Source organism: Octopus bimaculoides, chromosome 3, assembly GCF_046866305.1.
Source record: "Octopus bimaculoides isolate indiv1 chromosome 3, ASM4686630v1, whole genome shotgun sequence".
Lineage (NCBI taxonomy): Eukaryota > Metazoa > Mollusca > Cephalopoda > Octopoda > Octopodidae > Octopus > Octopus bimaculoides.
This window is the reverse complement of record NC_142930.1, coordinates 56146211-56165911: the sequence shown is the minus strand read 5'-3', so window position 1 is coordinate 56165911 and position 19701 is coordinate 56146211. Positions and strand designations below refer to the sequence as shown.

The window sequence follows — 19701 nt, the reverse complement described above, 5'->3', positions numbered from 1 at the left end:
GTCTGTCGTTATGTTCTGAGTTCAAATTCCGCCAAGGTCAACTTTGCCTTTCATCCTTTTGGTGGGTGATAAATTAAGTACCAGTTATGCACTGAGGTCGATATAATCGACTTAATCCGTTTATCTGTCCTTGTTTGTCCCCTCTAAATTTAGCCCCTTGTGGGCAATAAAGAAAAAAGAAATATATCGAAAGGAATTTGAAATTTGAAATCTGAAATCGAAATCGAACCGAATCCGATGACTGGCGCTCATACCAACCTCTCCTTCATTGGACACTAAACTCTGCTTGTGAAGACTTGTTGGGGCAAGTGAAATCGAAATTGAACCATACTCGATGACTGGCACCTGTGCCAGTGGAGCACTAACAGCACTGTCCAAGCGTGTTCATTGCCAGAGCAGCTGTCTGGCTTCCGTGCTAGTGGCCCGTAAATAGCACCATTTGAGCGTAATCATTACCAGCGTTGCCTTGTAGCACTTGTGCTGGTGGCACGTTAGGAAATCATTCGAGTGAGGTCGTTGCCAGTGCCGTTGGACTGGCTCCCGTGCAGGTGGCACGTATAAAAACACCTTTTTGAGCATGGCTGTTGCCAGTACCGTGTGACTGGTCCTCGTGCCGGTGGCACGTAAAAGCACCCACTACACACTTGGAGTGGTTGGTGTTAGGAAGGGCATCTAGCTGTAGAAACTCTGCCAGATCAGATTGGAGGCTGGTGCAGCCTTCTGGCTTGCCAGTCCTCAGTCAAATCGTCCAACCCATGCTAGCATGGAAAGCAGACGTTAAACGATGATGATGATGATGATATATCAATGCTTTTTATTTCACTATTTTTTACCAACAAATTTTCAATATTCAGCCAACCATAAATATGTGAACTTCTGTGTACGAAGGACTGTGTCTATAATAGTTACACATGCATTTTATATGACTTTTGTTAAAGTTATCCACTCAACTTTGAATTAGTAACTTGTTATTCACTAATTGTTCTTTGAGAAGTATCCACTCTTCTCATTAAACATTTACAATCAAAGTAGTCTTTAATGTGGTAAAGTGGAAATTTCTTTTAATATATTACGTCTTGATTGAATAGGAGTATATTTTCATTAAAGGCAAATGTACTAATGTCTCCTTTACTCTTCTAAATCAGCAAGACATCAATGACATTCAGCATATCTTCAAACATATATTAACATCACAAGAAATTATTTATTTAACAATTCTGGTTTCCCACAGTTCTGTTTCAATTACTAAGCAATAATTTTTATATGGGAAAAATAGGAACATATATATACTATTTTACTATTTTACTATTTTACTTGTTTCAGTCATTTGACTGCAGCCATGCTGGAGCACCGCCTTTAGTCGAGCAAATCGACCCCAGGACTTATTCTTTGGATGCCTAGTACTTATTCTATCGGTCTTTTTTGCAGAACCGCTAAGTTACGGAGACCTAAACACACCAGCATCGGTTGTCAAGCGATGTTACGGGGACAAACACAGACACAGAAACATATACACACACATACATATATATATATATATATGTATATATATAATAATAATATTAGGGACAAAATCCAAAATTACAGGTAAAAACTCAATTAAAATCAATTTATAAAAAATTAAAATTAAATTGAGCTTTAGAAATAAAATATATATAAAATATATAGTTTTAGGGAAAATAACCAAGTTTCAAGAACTTATCAATGAAAATCCACTATCACATATAGAAAAATTAACAATTAAAAGCACAATAAATGAGTATAATATAAAGCAAAGTAAATATCATAAGATAAATATAATAAATATAATAATAATAATAAATATAATAATAATAATAATAATAATAATAATAATAATAATAATAATAATAATAATAATAATAATAATAATAATGATAATATCTTATGATATTTACTTTGCTTTATATTATACTCATTTATTGTGCTTTTAATTGTTAATTTTTCTATATGTGATAGTGGATTTTCATCGATGAGTTCTTGAAACTTGGTTATTTTCCCTAAAACTATATATATATATATATATATATATATATATATATATATATACATATATACGACGGGCTTCTTTCAGTTTCCGTCTACCAAATCCACTCACAAGGCTTTGGTCAGCCCGAGGCTATAGTAGAAGACACTTGTCCGAGATGCCACACAGTAGGAATGAACCAGGAACCATGTGGTTCGTAAGCAATCTACTTACCACACAGCCACAGAGAGAGAGAGAGAGAGAGAGAGAGAGAGAGAGTGAGAGGGAGAGAGAGAGTGAGAGAGAGAGAGAGAGATATATTATTTTAAAACAATAAACAAAAAATCTTCACTGTGAACTTCTCAATCTTCCAACTAATCACCCTGAAACCATTATAGGATCTTTTCAGTGTGACAAGATTCATCATCATCGTTTAACGTCCGCTTTCCATGCTAGCATGGGTTGGACGATTTGACTGAGGACTGGTGAAACCGGATGGCAACACCAGGCTCCAGTCTGATTTGGCAGAGTTTCTACAGCTGGATGCCCTTCCTAACGCCAACCACTCAGAGAGTGTAGTGGGTGCTTTTACGTGTCACCCGCACGAAAACGGCCACGCTCGAAATGGTGTCTTTTATGTGCCACCCGCACAAGCCAGTCCAGGGGCACTGGCAACGATCTCGCTCGAAAATCCTACAGGAGCCAGTCAGGCGGTACTGGCAACGGCCACGCTCAAAATGGTGCATCTCATGTGCCACCCGCACAAGAACCAGTCCAGGGGCACTGGCAACGATCTTACTTGGCTTGCCGGGTCTTCTCACGCACAGCCCATTTCCAAAGGTCTCGGTCCGTAGTCATCTATAAAGCCAATATTTACTGAAATAGATTTATTGTGTATATTTGATTTCTTTAATTTTTGAGCTGCTGTTTTTGTCAGTTTTGCATTTAATATCCATTAATTTAATCAAAATTTTCTGTTGAAAAGTATAGTCATTCATTTCTGCATGCAATTTTAATTGTTTGTATAAATAAAAGTGGTTCTATAAATATATGTTTAGATTTAAGAAATTTCATTGCACTCTAATAAAAGTCATTATGCTGAGAATAAAAAATTTTAGAGGAATATTCTTAAAGGACACAGGCATAGCAATATGGTGAAAAGATTTCCTTCATAACTACATTGCTCTGGATCAAATTTCACTGTGCTGTTCCTTCAGTAAGTATCTTTGTTCAGCCATAGTCACATGTTGATGAATATCTTGTGAATGGAAATTGATTGACCAAAAGATCTATGCAAATCCAGTGTGTGTGTGTGTGTGTGCACAGGCACATTATTGATAAACATCAGTGAAGAATATAAATGTTGTAAAAAAAATTAAAAAATGGGAAAATCCCTTATTGTCCTCACTTCATGATATACATTCAGCAGGTGACTGGTTTTACAGTTATATGTTTAAGAGATGAGGAATTATGTACATTGTTTACATTATTTACATTTGACTGATATTTGTCCTCATTTTGTTTGTTGTTAACACAATGTTTCAGCTGATTTACCTTCCAGCCTTCATCAGGTGTCTTGGGGAAATTTCGAACCTGGGTTCTCATTCCTAAATGTATTTTTCGATGTTATTATTATTATTATTATTATTGTTATTCAGTTCACTGCCTGGAATCAAACTCAGAATCTTGAGGCTAGTAGCCAGCGCTCTTAACCACTATGCCATATGGGCAATTATGGAGTGAATTGTTGGGCTTATAAATCTAATGTTTTCCTATCCTTCCTTAATACCGGTTCCCATATGCTATTCATATCTGCACTCGGTCTGCTTAGGAGGTTATTGTGTCCTAGCATATGAGTTGTTTGTTTTAGCTTTCGTATTTTCCAGTGGTGTTCTCTGTCTATTATTTTAACTTCATCCCACAGGGGGAGGTAGTCTCCATTTTTCCATACATGATCAGCTATATCCAATTGATCAATATCTCCTCATGTTACATCTTTGCAATGTTCCTCTACCCTTATTTTGAGCGGGTGGCATGTTTCGCCTTTGTATAACCTACCACAGCTGCATGAGATGGAGTACATGCAGTTTTTGGTTATAATCTCTTCTATTGGTGGTTTTACCTGAAGGTGATATTTGTGAAGTGTTGTATTACCCCTGAATACTATCCTGATGTCATATGGGCCGCATATCTTTTGTATCTTTTTGGAGAGGCCTTTCACATAGGGTAGACAGACTGTAGACATTTTATTGTTTTCATCCTCTCTTTTCTTCATAATTGAAGTAGATAGTATGTTCTTGGGGTAGTTGTTTCTTAATAGATTGTTACTGAGCTTGATCATCTCTTCGTGGTGAGTATTACAGTCACTACTTATATTCTTTGCTCGATGTTTTATTTACTGAGCAATCCCTCTCTTTACACTGTATGGATGGTGGGAATTGAAGTTAAGGTATCGTCCGGTGATGGTCGTCTTGCGATATATGGATGTCCTGAATCTATACTTGGTGCATGTTATTAATACGTCCAGGAATGCCAGCTGATTGTCTTTTTCCTTTTCCATTGTGAACTGTATGGATGGCTTTATTGAGTTTACATGATCTAACAGCACTTGGACATCTTCCTGGTGGCACCAGAAAATAAAGGTGTCATCAACATATCACAGCCACAGGATTAGTTTTAGTGGTGTTCATCCTAAAACCAAATTCTCAAAGTTTTCCATGTATATATTAGCTATTACCGGTGATAATGGTGAACCCATAGTTAAACCCTCTTCTTGTCGATATATATCAGTGTCCATACTGATGTAGGTCGTTTCTACACAGAAGGTTGACATTTCCATCAAGTTTTTTATTGGTATACTAGTGCGTTCTTTTACATGGGTGTCTGTCACTAGCTTTTCTTGAATCACCAATAGTGCTTCACCAGTTGGAACTTTGATGAACAGACTTATCACATCTAGACTCTCACCATCTGGTTGGATTCAATGAGGGTATCCTTGATCATTTCTGTGGAATGGGTGGGATTCTTCACGTACGATGTTGACTTTCTTGCTAATGGACTGATTATATCAGAGTTGGGTCTGAAAACAGAGAGGAAGTTGTCACATATCTTGATCAAGAGCAAGGATCACTTTACACCAATGAAGTACAGACAACTGACTCAACACTACAGTAAACTACAACACAGGTACGGTCTCCCTAAGATTCACAAGGATGGTATTCCATTAAGACCTATAGTGAGCTGTAGAGGTTCAGCATGTCATCCACTGAACCACTTCCTTGTGGATATAATCAGTCCATTAGCAGGAAAGTCAACGTGAAGGAGGAAAGGAGGAGGAGGAGGACAAATAACAGGGGTGGAGGAGAGGACATCAACACCAATGGTTGCCTAAATTTGTCTGCAAAGTAATACTGTCCATTGTTAATTCACAGTAATGTGCTTTGCAGTAAGAAAGGTATCCAAATAGAGAATCCCATACTTCAACAAACCCCACACTCAAACCCACTCACTCTTGAACACTTACTATATATGTGTGCATGTATGTGTGTACCATATACATATATACACACAATATATATATATACTGTACATACATACATACATACATACATACATACATACAAACATATGTAAGATGATCTTTCTTATTTTTCATGTTGATATTAAAAAAGGGAAAAGAACTATCAATATATTAAAATTTCAAAGAAAGAAAGGAAGAACAAGAAATATGTATAAATTGTTGAATGAAGCCTTTTAGAAACCACAGGCTTGTGTAGAATTAAGGCTGCACTGCTGTATAGCAATAGTCTATATCCCCCTCCTCCTCCTCATCATCAGCATCAGCATCCTCATCATCATCATCATTATCATCATCATCATCATCATCGTTATCATCATTATTATCATCATGATCATCATCACCATCGTCATCATCATCATTGTCATCATTATCATCATCATCATCATCATCACCATCGTCATCATCATCATTGTCATCATGACATCCTTTTAATGAATACATTTCCATGCTTGCATGGGTTGAATAGAATTCCTTGAAGCAAGTTTCTTCTATGGCCGGTCACCTTTCTTGTGACCAACCTTCTTGAGGTAATAATATGTTCTCATGAATGGATATGTTTACAAGGAAGATTGGAAACAAACAACATTACATGTATGGCTGTGATGCTCTTTACAAGTCTCATGATGTGAAGACAAGAAGAGACAATCATCCAACCCCACACTCAAACTCACTCACCCTTGAACACTTACTATATATGTGTGTGTGTATGTGTGTACCATATACATATATACACACAATATATATATATATACTGTATATACATATATACATATACACATATATATTATATATATGTATGTATAATATGTGTATATAAGAAGTTTGAAAACGCCAATATATAAAAAATGAATTTTAATTTATAATTTTATCAGATATATTTTTAACATGTTTCGGTTCTTGAAAAAACGAACCTTATCAAAAATACATATTTAGAACAATGAAATTAAATGAAAAGTTCATAATTGTTCCTTACTGGTGTCAACAGTCCACGTGGGAGCATTTTTTGTTGGTTGTAGTATTAGTAGTGACCGTGTTGGTAATGGTGGTATATATATATATATATATATATATATATATATATATATATATATATATATATATATATATATAGATAGATAGATAGATAGATAGATAGATAGATATATTTGTATGTATGTATGTAAGTATATAGGGTGTGGCAGAAGTTACACCCATTCTTATTTGTATAATTTTTATAGTTTTCTACTTTCAACAGGATGATGCACCACCTCGCTATGGGTGAAATATTCAGGAATGGTCAAATCTTAATTTTGAGGTGATGTGAATAGGACAACGTGAAGCAATTGAGTGGTCATCACGATCAACAGAACTAAAAGTACCTGACTTTTTCTTGTGGGTGTATTGAAAGATCTTGTTTACTCTCTCAAACCTACAACAATTCATGAGTTAAAACAAGCAATTTCTGATAAATTTTCTGCAATTAACGTAGAAATGTATCAAAAGGTTTGTAGAAGTGTTACTTGTAGGGTTCAGCGTTGTACTGAAAACAAAGGGGAGCATTTTGAACATATTACTTTCATCACCATGATCATCATGATCATCATCATATCATCATTTAATGCCCATTTTCCATGCTGGCCTGTCAGGGAGTTGGCCTGTCATGGAGCTAGCCTATCAGGGAGCTGGCCAGACTCCAATTGTCTGTTGTGGTATGCTTTCTATAGCTGGATGTCCTTCCTAACACCAATCACTTAACAGAATGTGCTGGGTGCTTTTTATGAGCCACCAACAAGGCTGAAATTACATAACGCCAACATGGGTACATCTTATGTGGCACCTGCATCCATAAAGGATAAACTGCTATCTATGGATGACAATAATTTTAAATAGCTTGGCATTTAATTCCCTCTTCTTTGTCTTCTAGTTATATTCTAGTTCTGATATTTACTCTTCCTGATATAACCATGTTTCTTTCTTCCCAGGATGTTGATATACTTTTGTAGTCTGTCTGTTGATTGCTTTATCTTTCTTTCCCACCAAGGCTCACCTTCACTTCATGTCTGCTTTTACAGTTTGTTTCAAGACTTACTTCCCTTTCTTTGTAGATGATAGAATGTTTATTATTATTATTATTATTATTATTATTATTATTATTATTATTATTAGTAGTAGTAGTAGTAGTAGTAGTAGTAGTAGTAGTAGTAGTAGTAGTAGTAGTATTAGTAGTAGTAGTAGTAGTATCATTATTATTATTATTATTATTATTATTATTATTATTATTATTATTATTAATTATTATTATTATTATTAATAATAATAATAATAATAAACACACGCCAGAAAAGGTCACAGAAAACTAGAAAGCAACCATACTCTGGGATATGCCAATACACACAGATAGAGAAATTAAGGCAAATAGACCAGATATAGTTGTCAAAGATAATGAAGAAAAAAAATGCTTTCTAATTGATGTATCAATACCAGCAGATGACAACGTTTCTCTAAAAGAAATGGAAAAACTTTCAAAATACAAAGACCTGGAAATAGAGATAACTCGAATGTGGAATCTAAAAACAGAAACAATTCCTATCATAGTAGGTGCCTTAGGTATAATAAAAAAATATTCAGACAAATACATAACAAAAACACCAGGACTTACAAATATATATAACATACAGAAAATTGCACTACTGGGTACTGCACACATTCTACGCAAAACACTTTCAATGCAGTAAACATAAGAGCACCACAGCAAACCACAGCACATACCCAAGGCGCACAGAGCTGCGCTCGGTAGTGAAGTGAAAGCACGTTATAAAAATAAAACTACTGAATAATAATAATAATAATATTATTAGTTTTTTTCTATCTGTTTGCAAGATACAATCTTTTCAAGTGCTTCTAAATGAAATTTTCTTAAGAATGTTTGAAAAAAGAACTATAAGCATCTAAGGAAGACTTGCTCTTAATAGCTGGGGATAGAGACAAAATATTTATATAAATAAAATTCTGTTTTATAAACTGATAACATTTTATTTACAAACATTTCTCCTATTTCATTTAAAGATATATCATCAGCTGTTGCGATTGACCTTTCAATCAGGCAGCAATTCCTTTCCAATTCTCCTTGATAACAATATCTGGTTAATTAGCCCTAATTTCTTTGTCTGTGTCAATTGACATATACCAGAACATGCTTACAGTCATCAACTCCAACACTACAACCATAACCACATTTCTAACTCTGTCATCACTGTTATCACCTTATGAGAAGATAGACAGTAAAAATCATAAATTTTCAAACAAAATAAGAAACTTAATTTAGTTCCATTCTTTTCTGAGCTCAGTCTTATTGACTTTACTGTCTACTCTTCTTTGAGTGAAGCAATGGAATCTCTAACTTGATACACAACAAATACAGTAAAAAATATTGTTTGTAAACTCCACCCATTTTTTTTTTGTTATCTTTTATGATGTTTATAGCCTTCACCAATATACATTGGCAAAGGCTTATTCACACACACACACATACATACATATATTATTAGCTTAGAATTACAAGAGTTGCATGTCAAGACCTAATCAGAATTGAAACAGATAAGTATCTTGCTATGAATATCTAGGCCCTTTAACCATTCTTGTAGCTTTTATATATATATATATATATATATATATTGGTGAAGGCTATAAACATCATAAAAGATAACAAAAAAAAAAATGGGTGGAGTTTACAAACAATATTTTTTACTGTATTTGTTGTGTATCAAGTTAGAACTCTTCTTTTTCAGACTGGAGCGAACACATTACAATGAAGTAGAGAAATTTGAAAAGACAACACGAAACCGGTTATTTCTCAAAATACGATGTTTATATACCAAAAAGATTTTCTAACATTTTTCTAACATTTTTCTGACATAATTTAAATATATACTTTAACCATGTAACACAAGCCTTCTGTAGTTTTTTCACTCTTATTATCTTTTATATATATATATATATATATATATATATATATATATATGTATACTCCGTTTTATGTATTGAGTTCATTTTCACTCACTTGTAAAACAAAATATATGTAGCCTCCTCATCATCATCATCATCATCGTCATCATCATAGCTCAGTGGTTAGAGTGTCGAGCTTACGATCGTGAGGTTGTGAGCTCGATTCCCAGACTGGGCTGCATGTTGAGTTCTTGAGTAAGACACTTTATTTCACGTTGCTCCAGTTCACTCAGCTGTAGAAATGAGTTGCAACATCATTGGTGCCAAGCTGTATTGGCCTTTGCCTTTCCCTCAAATAACCTCAGTGGTGTGGAGAGGGGAGGCTGGTATGCATGGGCGACTGCTGGCCTTCCATGAACAACCTTGCCCAGACTTGTGCCTCGGAGGGTAACTTTCTAGGTGCAATCCCATGGTCATTCATGACCGAAGGGGGTCTCATCATCATCATCATCATCATCATAATTATTATTTTAACATCCACATTCTCATGCATACATGAGTCAAACAGAATTGGTTGAGGCATATTTTCTATGGGTGGATGAGCTTTCTTTATCCAAGATTTTTCTAAGCAAGATATTTTTCTCTCAAGGCTGAATATATTGCCTGAAGGGTTGGAAAGGAATAGCTCCACTTTTATGATGGTGATACTATTTAAATATCATTTCATAATGTCAAGACTGGCAGACACAGACATCCATACACACACGCAGACACAAATAGACACACCACACACACTTGTATCTACATTTATACTAGGTGTCTTTCGTTTTCCATCTACTAAATTCTCTAACAAGGTTTTGGTCAGCCCAAGGCACAGTTAAAAAGAAAGAGGTAAAACTTCTTTCTTGAGTCATACAAACTCATAAAGGCCAGTTTCCCAGTCTCCATGGTCCATATATTCCCCACCTGGATGGGATGGGATGCTGGTCCATCGTGGGTTTATTCATTTTGCTGAGTGGACTGGAGCAATGTGAAATGAAGTATTTCGCTGAAGAGCACAATACATTGCCCGGTCCAGGAATTGAAATCACAATCTTATGATCATGAGTTCAACATCCTAACCACTAAGTTACATGCCTCACCAAGGTACAATCCAGTGAAACTGAATCCAAAAACTATGTGATTGGGAAGCAAATTTCTTAGGCACACAGCCATGCATACACCTTTTTCTCTCTCTCTCTATTTCTCTTCTTTGCACTGTCTATCTATCTATCTATCTATCTATCTATCTATCTATCTATCTATCTATCTATCTATCTATCTATCTATCTATCTATCTGTTTGTCTGTCTATCTGTCTAGCTATCTGTCTGTCTGTCTCTCTATCTATCTATCTATCTATCTATCTATTTATCTATCAAGGTGTTGGAGCCGCACGAGAGGCCCGGGTGGCGGAGGCGCAACAGGGCAACAAAGCCACCATTCGGTCTCTGGTGGACGAACAGGGGCGCGAACTGCTCGAGCCAAGCAAAATGTGTGAGGCCTTTCAGCGGCACTTTGCTCGACTGTTTGGGACGAATGGCGAGCGAGAACGCAGGGTGGACTTCAGTGCCTACCTGCACAGCCTGCCACGACTCTCGGCAAGAGAGGCGGAGTGCTGCGAAGGTGCCATCACGGCGGCGGAAGTGAGGGACGCGATGGCGGGATGCTCGAGGGACAAATCTCCGGGTTTGGATGGTCTGCCCTACGAGCTTTACAACTGTAAGCCAGACTTGTTTGGAGACGTCTTGGTGGCGGTGTACTGCAACTGGCAGCAAAACGGGAGCATTCCCGGTTTTGTGAGTCGAGGAGCCGTAACGCTGCTGAAGAAAGATCCAAACAAGGGGGACGTCATAGATAACTTTAGGCCCATCACTCTGCTCAATGCAGACTTGAAAATTTTGGCCAAGGTGTTAGCCAAGCAGTTGGCGCTTGTCATCGAGAAACTGATCGGCAAGGCGCAAACGTGCGCGGTGCCGGGCAGGAGCATCCATGACAACCTCCATCTGATGCGCTACATCATAGAGAGGGTAGTTAAGGAACCTGGCATGGGTGGGGCCCTGATCAATTTAGATCAATCGAAAGCTTTCGATAGGGTAGACCATCAATACTTGGAGGCTGTCCTCATAGCAGCCGGCTTCGGTCCCATTTTCCGCGGCTGGATGGCTGCCTTGTACAGAGGCATCCGTTCGGTAGTTCGCGTCAATGGGCATCTATCAAGACCCTTCGACATTGCACGTTCGGTCCGTCAGGGATGCCCCCTCTCGTCGCTTCTGTACGTGTTGACTCTCGAGCCACTACTGCGGAAGCTGGCGACGCTGAGGGGCATCCCGCGAGAGTTGGGATGCGGGACGAGCGTGTCGGCATACGCGGACGACGTCACCGTCATAGTGTCTAGCCAAAAGCACATCGAGCTTGTCGGCGAGACACTGAGAGACTACGAAGCGGTAACGGGAGCGAAAATCAACCGGGATAAGTCAGTGGGCTTGCGGCTCGGCACCTGGAGAAGCAACCCCATGCCGTCAAGTAGCACCTCCGTCGTGGGACGTTGGACTGACGGTCCGGTTGAGATGCTCGGGGTCTGGTTTGGTTCAGACCTCCAAACGGAGAAGAACTGGGACGAGATAACGAGAAGGGTGGCCACTCTAGCCCGGCAATGGGCCGAGAGGAAGCTTTCCCTGAAAGGTCGGGCGGAGGTGGCGAACACGTACATCGCGTCCGTCATCTACTACCGCCTGACCGTCGTTCCTTGTCCCGACCCTACCATCACCAAACTGGAGCGCATCCTCTTCCGCTTCTTGTGGAAAGGAAGCGTTCCGATGGTTAGGCGATCCGTTTGCTGCCAACACCCGTTAAAAGGAGGACTGGGCATGCCGTGGTTGATGATGCGCAGACACGCGCTGAGACTGCGACATCTCCGGCTCTACGTAGACAGCGGTGAACAGGTGTGGTCACCGTTTGTGCGGCGCGCTTTCCCGCAGCTCGTCTCCATGACCGAACTGCAGTCATGGATCAAGAAGAGGCCGAGGAAGGGCGAATGGCACCGCGAGTGTCGCGCTGCTCTTCGGCAACTCCAACAACCCGGGTCAACCTTGAGCGACTGCATCACAACTAACGCATTCTATAGTGGATTAGTGGAGGGAAGGTACGACGACGATCTCGGGGCGAACCTGGGCGTCGACGAGGAATACCTGACCCGCCTGTTTAAGACGACCTTCGGGCCGGGACCTATGGACAACTTCCAGAGATCCCTGGCCTGGCAGTGCTATCGAGAAGCACTACCCGTTCGGGATAAGCTCTACAGGCATGGCTCGAGAAACACGGGGCCGACCTGTCCGAGATGCCGGCAGAGCGACGAAACCGTTCTGCACGCACTCGTACAGTGTCCCACCATTTCCGAGCTGTGGGCTTACGTCGAACAACTGCTATCGCGTGTGGGACGAGTCGGTCTATCAGCCGAGTCTATCGTGAATATTGTCGCGCCTCCTTCCTTTAAACGGGAAGGAAGAGCTATTTTCATCGTACTTGTGGCTATGGCGAAAGAATGTGTATGGTGGACGCGTCTGAAAGGTCTAGAGACAAAGACTTTCCTCTCTGGGCAATCTCTCATCAACTTCTTCAAGTATCACCTGAAGAGGAAGTTGAGAGTAGAAAGGGAAGTCTTGTCTAGTGAATGCTTCAAAAAAAGATGGGTGAATGTAGCAAGGATGGCACGTGTGAACGACGGAGCCATCTTGAGCATAACCCTATGAACAAGAAAAAAAAAAAATAAAACAAAAAGGCAAAAGAGAGTCACTTACTGTTATAGTTTCTTCAATGAGAATATTGACCAAGGTTACCGTGGTCTTTTCCGTGGGCTTTTCCTTCCACGGCTAAACCTAAACTGTCCTCCCCTCTTTTTACACGAGAACATTACTGTGTGATACACGATCCCTATTGATCGGCCTTTCCTTTTCTCTTTTTTTTTCGATCCCTTTTGATCGAACTGCTCCTTTTTCCCTTCCTACGATCCCTTTTGATCGACACCACCAATTTTTTTTTTTTTTTTTTTTTTTCCTTCCTTCCCCCTCCCAAAAAGAAAAGCTCTACATTGTATTTGTCCCATCTTCGTTGAGCCCTGTGTGGCTAATAAAAGAAATGTATCTATCTATCTATCTGTCTGTCTATCTATCTATCTATCTGTTTGTCTATCTATCTATCTATCTATCTGTCTATCAATTTATCTATCTCCCACCCTCTCTCCCTCATCTCTTGAAGTTTAATTTTCTATAAATGCATTAATAAAATTCTACCGAAACAGCTGTTGTAAATGCCAAAGTATTTCTCAGTGTAGTGTCAATGCTTTCATTTTAGAGACTTTTCTGTTGTTCAAAACACTTTACCCGAATTTGTCTATCCATGAATATCATATTGCTCTACTTCACTTTGGTTTGAAGCTACACTGAGAATCTGGTAATGTGGGCATTTAGCCTTGTCAGAAGTATCACAGCAACGATTTTGTTTTCTGCCACTGCCAACAAAGCAATGCCACACTATTTTTTACAGTTCTCATGTGGACCTTTCCTTTTGTACAAAGATCCCATAATAGTGTCTCACCAGTCTTTAAGTATTTCACGAGTTGCCCAGACATAGTGTATGATCCTGTGCATCAGGAGAACTATGTGCTTACCACCATGACAGTAAATTTCAGCAGATGCCATCCCTACCATACATAGACACATACATATGTACAGCATACATATGTGCATACATCCATGCACACACACACACACACACACACATACACATCCATGCATACATATATACATGTACATACATACACACATACATAATACTTACATACATGCATACATACACACATACATACATAGAATCATACATACATACATACATACATACATACATAAATTTTTAGAAAGTATTATTCATTCTAAATGTATGGCAGAATTTGGCCATTGTGCAAGCAGTGGAATCAAACTTTCAGACTTATTTGTTGCAAAGTAATTTTTACACCTCACATCCATATCTGTATCCAGTATGTATTTATGAAAGACGAGCCAATTGTAAAGAACGTGATATAAACATATGATACATGAGATAAACTAAGAAAATAATGATATCCATGTTGATTGCATGTCAGCTGAAGTATTCATTGATTCTCAATAAACATTGTTTCTTCATTTCATCAGTCAATTCACAGCCTATTAAGAAGGATGTTGCATGCAGATATGTTTTCATATCGCAGTCATGATATTCATTACTCTTCATTTGTAACATTTCAGTATTTTAGATATAAAACGTTATATTTTTGAAAGAATATACATTATATACATTATTTATTGTACTATTTTTTCCACATCCTGCACTTATAACTAATGCATTTCAGCTGTGATATCATAGACTGACATGCTAATGATATTCGGAGAATTTCATTATATATATTTGCTATTTATTGAATTTTAATGTTATTTGATAAGTTAATTTTAAATATTAATAATACGAAAAATTAAAAACAAGTTGAAAATAATAAAAATAATTTAATCTTTCAACTTCTGATTAGAGAAACATCAACATAAACTATTGTGTTCAGATTTGTTTACCTTCGTTTCATCCTTTTATTTAATTAAAGAATTCATCAGTAAATATATAGCACTAGATCTTTGTTCATGCAGTTATTTATACACACACACACACACTTATGCACACACACCCACACACACGCACGTGCACACAGCACAAACACACACACAAACACACACACATACACACGCGCACGTGCAGAGGCACACATAGAGCATGACTTATTCTCTAAGAGAAGTGTCCATAGAATTTGCCAAATTTTCCAGATTGATAAGATAAAAGTTGCTGACCAGTGTAATCTTTAAAGAATAACATGTAATCTGGCTACTATTTCTAACAGTCAAGCAGCTGCATAGTGGCACATGATTTAAGTGTTTAGTATCTAGTCTAATGAGACATGATGCAATTTATAGAAGATGAGAGGAAGATACATATATGGGTTGTCTAGATGGAGCACAGTTTATTAGTTCAGAAGACCTTTTGCAATAAAAATATCATATAAATGGTGCAGCAGTTAAAGTATGATGTACAGAGGAACTTTACCAAACAATCAAGAAATACTTTAGAGATGTGATCTGAAATTTCTGTGTTGCAGTGACTGTTATTTATCAGACATATGAACAATGCACTAACATCAAACGTACATAACCTATTAGGATGTCACCAACTGCATAGAGACAATACAGAGACTAAGGCTATTCTGATCCTGCAGATGGACTTTTATATAACTTAATCAGAAATGAAGGAACTTCTCTTAGCCTTTTTAGGTTCTCCCTGACTGGTGAGATTTTTTCATGTTGCATATGGTATTGTGGTTAGGATGTTGAGCTTATGTTCACAAATCACTGGTTCAGTTCCTAGACTAGATGGTACATCGCATCCTTGTGCAAAGCACTTTATTTCATGCTACTCCAGTCAACTCAGCTGAAAATGTATACCAGCTGAGTATTGGTGCAAGTCTGCCTCTCTCCAGCTGTTAGATCCTTAATGTTTTGCTGGGACAAACAAGGATAGGAGGGACAAGAGCATGTCTGTATCTGCTTGCAAGCAGATAAGTACTAGATTAATGGTACACCGCCCTAATGTAGCTCCAAATCACCAGAAGGAGATTTTGATCTTAGAAGTTGCATGGCAACTTCACTAGTGTCAGCGGCTTTAAAAAAGCTCCCATTACATTCGTATAGGGGTTGGCATTAGGAAGTGTGTCCAACTTTAGAAACTATGCTGAATCAGACATAGCAGACTTACACGGTTGTCAGGCCAGTCAGATGATGTCACAACCTGCAACCCATATCAGCATGGAAGATGAACCTTAAAAGATGATTGTGATGATGATGATGATGATGATGATACATGCAAGCACTAACAGACATGTACACACATGCATACACAGATACCAAATATATACCAACATATATACACACACAGACACATGCACATACACACACATATACTACATGCATACACACATACATACATACATACATACATACATACATACATACATACATACATACATCTGTGTTTTAAATATTGACTGAAAGTACGTTCCGCCAAGATTCGGTTGCAGTGCAACAACATAAATTAGTGATAAGCTGCTTGCTATATAAATATTTTATTATGATTGGTTAGAATATAAAGAGGGTGTATCTTTAATTTTTGAACTTTGTTATGGTTGTTATGGGTTGATGGTAGGAGGAGTAAATGATATGAGGGATTGTCTGGTGTTTATTCTATTTTATTTTGCTATTGCATGCTATCATTTAATTCTATTTATTAGCCTTTGTTTATACAAATATGTGTTTCAGTCTAGCTGCTGCGTGAATGAAGCTACACTAATTTCTGTCTTAGTGATGTTCTTAATAAAGGTGACTATGTACTTATGGAGAAGAATTCAGGAATTCTTTTTTTAGTATGTTCTTTGAATGTATTACTGTATGTCAACCAGAGAAGAATGTATTTCTATCTAATCAATATTCCTTTAAGTCTTCTCATGCTAACATTATTTCTTCAAGTATTAGAGTCAGTTAGTTTACAGACAGAAATAACATGAAAGAGACAGCTACAATCATCGAAATTGTTAGAGCAGGGCTTGAACTCACAGTTTTATATAGCAATGCATAAATACACCACCTTTAAGAAAAAGAAATGACATTTTATAAGAATTTTACAATAAAAATGAAAGGGTGGTTGACAAACACGGAAATTGAAGAGATAAAAGGAAAAGTAGAAAATAGAAATAATACTTCACCGACAAGTAATGTGCCCAGCAAGTACAGAGAAATGAATTGCAGCAGTGAAGACTTAGAGCAAAGTGTAAATATAAATTCATTCTCAGCAAATGAAGCAGAAGTAATGGGAAGGGCTATATCACAAGAATATGATGATGACCTACAAGACATAATGTGGATGGTGTGCTGATATATTAGAGAAGACCAGGATCAAGCATCCACCAATCTGAGGTACATTAATCTACACAAACTCAAAGTTGAAACTGTAAATGTAGATTTGGTCCTTAGGCTATTCCAGATGAGAAATATAACTGAAACTAACAAGATTATTTGGGATGCAGCTATGGTTGCTGCTGATAGAGTTGGATACAAAAGAAGAGAACATACAGAATGTAAAGAACCATACTAGCATAGATAAATCTGTGGGTAACAAAGTTAAGACATTTAGGACAAGTTGACAGATTGAGTAGAGGGGAATTACAGAATGAAAGCATAAGAATAATGCTGGAAAGAGCATATAAAATAAGAAATAAAAAGTATGGTGTGATATTGGAAGAATTGAAACAAAGAGTAGTAGCAATCAAAGCAAAACTGGAAAGATATGACAATAGAACAAACCAATTCAGGTAGAACAGATTGCTTGAAGCAAATCAGAAGAAACTGCTTCAGGAACTAGATGAGCAATTACATGTAACTATGAAACCAGATGCAGAGGAAAGCAGGGCATTGTGGAGAGGTATCTTGGACCAACCAATAGAGCATAATTATGAAGTGGAGTGGCTGCATGAAATCCAAGATAGGTCACGAGATATAGAAGTCCAAGAAGACATAGAAATAACTACAGAAATGATAAAAATGCAGTTAAAAATATTCCTAAATTTGAAGAGTTCAGGACCAGATGGGGGTCCAAGGTTATTAGATGAAGAAGCTGAAAGGGCTCCATGAAAGGATAGCAAAACAGCTAGATGTGTGCTTGTAGAAAGGCGCAGTGTGAGAAATGCCAGCCACTGCAGGACGAGATAGGAAAGATATGGGGTATGAGGAAAGTAATGGTGATACTGGTGGTAATTGAAGCATTTGGAGCAATTTCCAAGAGCTTTGAAAAACATTAAGAATATTGGAGCTGCTGTCAAGCTCGAAGTGATCCAGAAGACATCATTGGGTACAGCTCGCATTCTTAGGAGAGCATTGTCTCTTTAAGTCACAGGAGAAGGCACTACTTGAAACTTTTGGTGATTTGTTATTGCTTGCTTTCAAGTAAAGAACAACCGGTAATTAAGAACTATCCAAGAATCTTTCATGATGATGATGATGATGATGGGAAAACATCAATAGATTGCTGTGAAATAATGAGAGGTATTAATGCCTAGGAGTGCTGCAGGAAGATAGGACACTGAAGTAAAAATGAGTAAGTCCCTAGAGAGTACAAGAGGTGCTTGAAACAAAATTAAGGTGCTCAAAACATAATTAAATGGAGGGAACATCATTCAAGCCATACATACATGGGCAATGCCAGTAGTGAAACACTCTACTCCCTTTCTGAAATTTTCAAAGGTTGAGCTACACTACATAACTTCCAGAGAACTAAAAAGCTTCTCTCAATGCATAATGCCCTCCACCCTAAAAGCAATACTCTACCTACAGAGAAAGGAATGTGGCAGAAAATTACTAAGTACGAAAGACACTGTTAGTACTGTGATATTGAGTCTGAAAAATTGTACTGCGCAGAATAAAAAAGAATATTATTGGCAGCCAGAGAATAGGAAGAAACAACAGAACAAATAAATGGAAAGAAACGGAACTACATGGTCAAAACATGAAACAAACTAGAAGTGAAAATCCCTGGCTCTGAGAATATTTCTGTCTCACATCTCAAGTTTCCAGGTGGAAACTTGAGATGTGAGACAGAAATGCTAATAATAGCCACTCAGGAAAAGCTCTTAAGATGATCTGATAAAGGCAAAGATCGACAAAACTTTGACAGCAAATGTAGAATCTGCAAGAAAGGAGACAAGAGTATCAATTACATTTTGAGTGAATGCAGTAGAATAGCACAAAAGCGGTATAAATACAGACATGTCTGTGTAAGAAAAAGAGTGCATTGGAATATGAACCAGAGGCTGTGAGAGAAAATGAGAATTACAATATCTTGTGCTATTTCCCTATAAGGACTGACAATATAACTGAAGCAAGAATTCCAGATATCTTTTACCAGGTTCAGTCATTAGACTGATCATGCTGGGGCACCATCATGAATTTTTAGTCAAATGAATTGACCCTGGTACTTCATTTTTTAAGCATGGTACTTATTTTATTGCTCTCTTTAGCTGAACCACTAAGTTACAGAGAAGTAAACACACCAAC

The 19701-nt window shown here is 37.7% G+C and overlaps 1 protein-coding gene and 1 pseudogene across 1 annotated transcript in view; both read right to left on the bottom strand.

The window, feature by feature from the left end:
- LOC106868455 (atrial natriuretic peptide receptor 1) overlaps nucleotides 1–19701 on the bottom strand; it is an 880915-nt gene that overhangs the window by 508845 nt on the left and 352369 nt on the right. The gene's annotated exons all lie outside the window — the stretch shown is intronic.
- Nucleotides 3851–4544, bottom strand: LOC149136546 (uncharacterized; annotated as a pseudogene).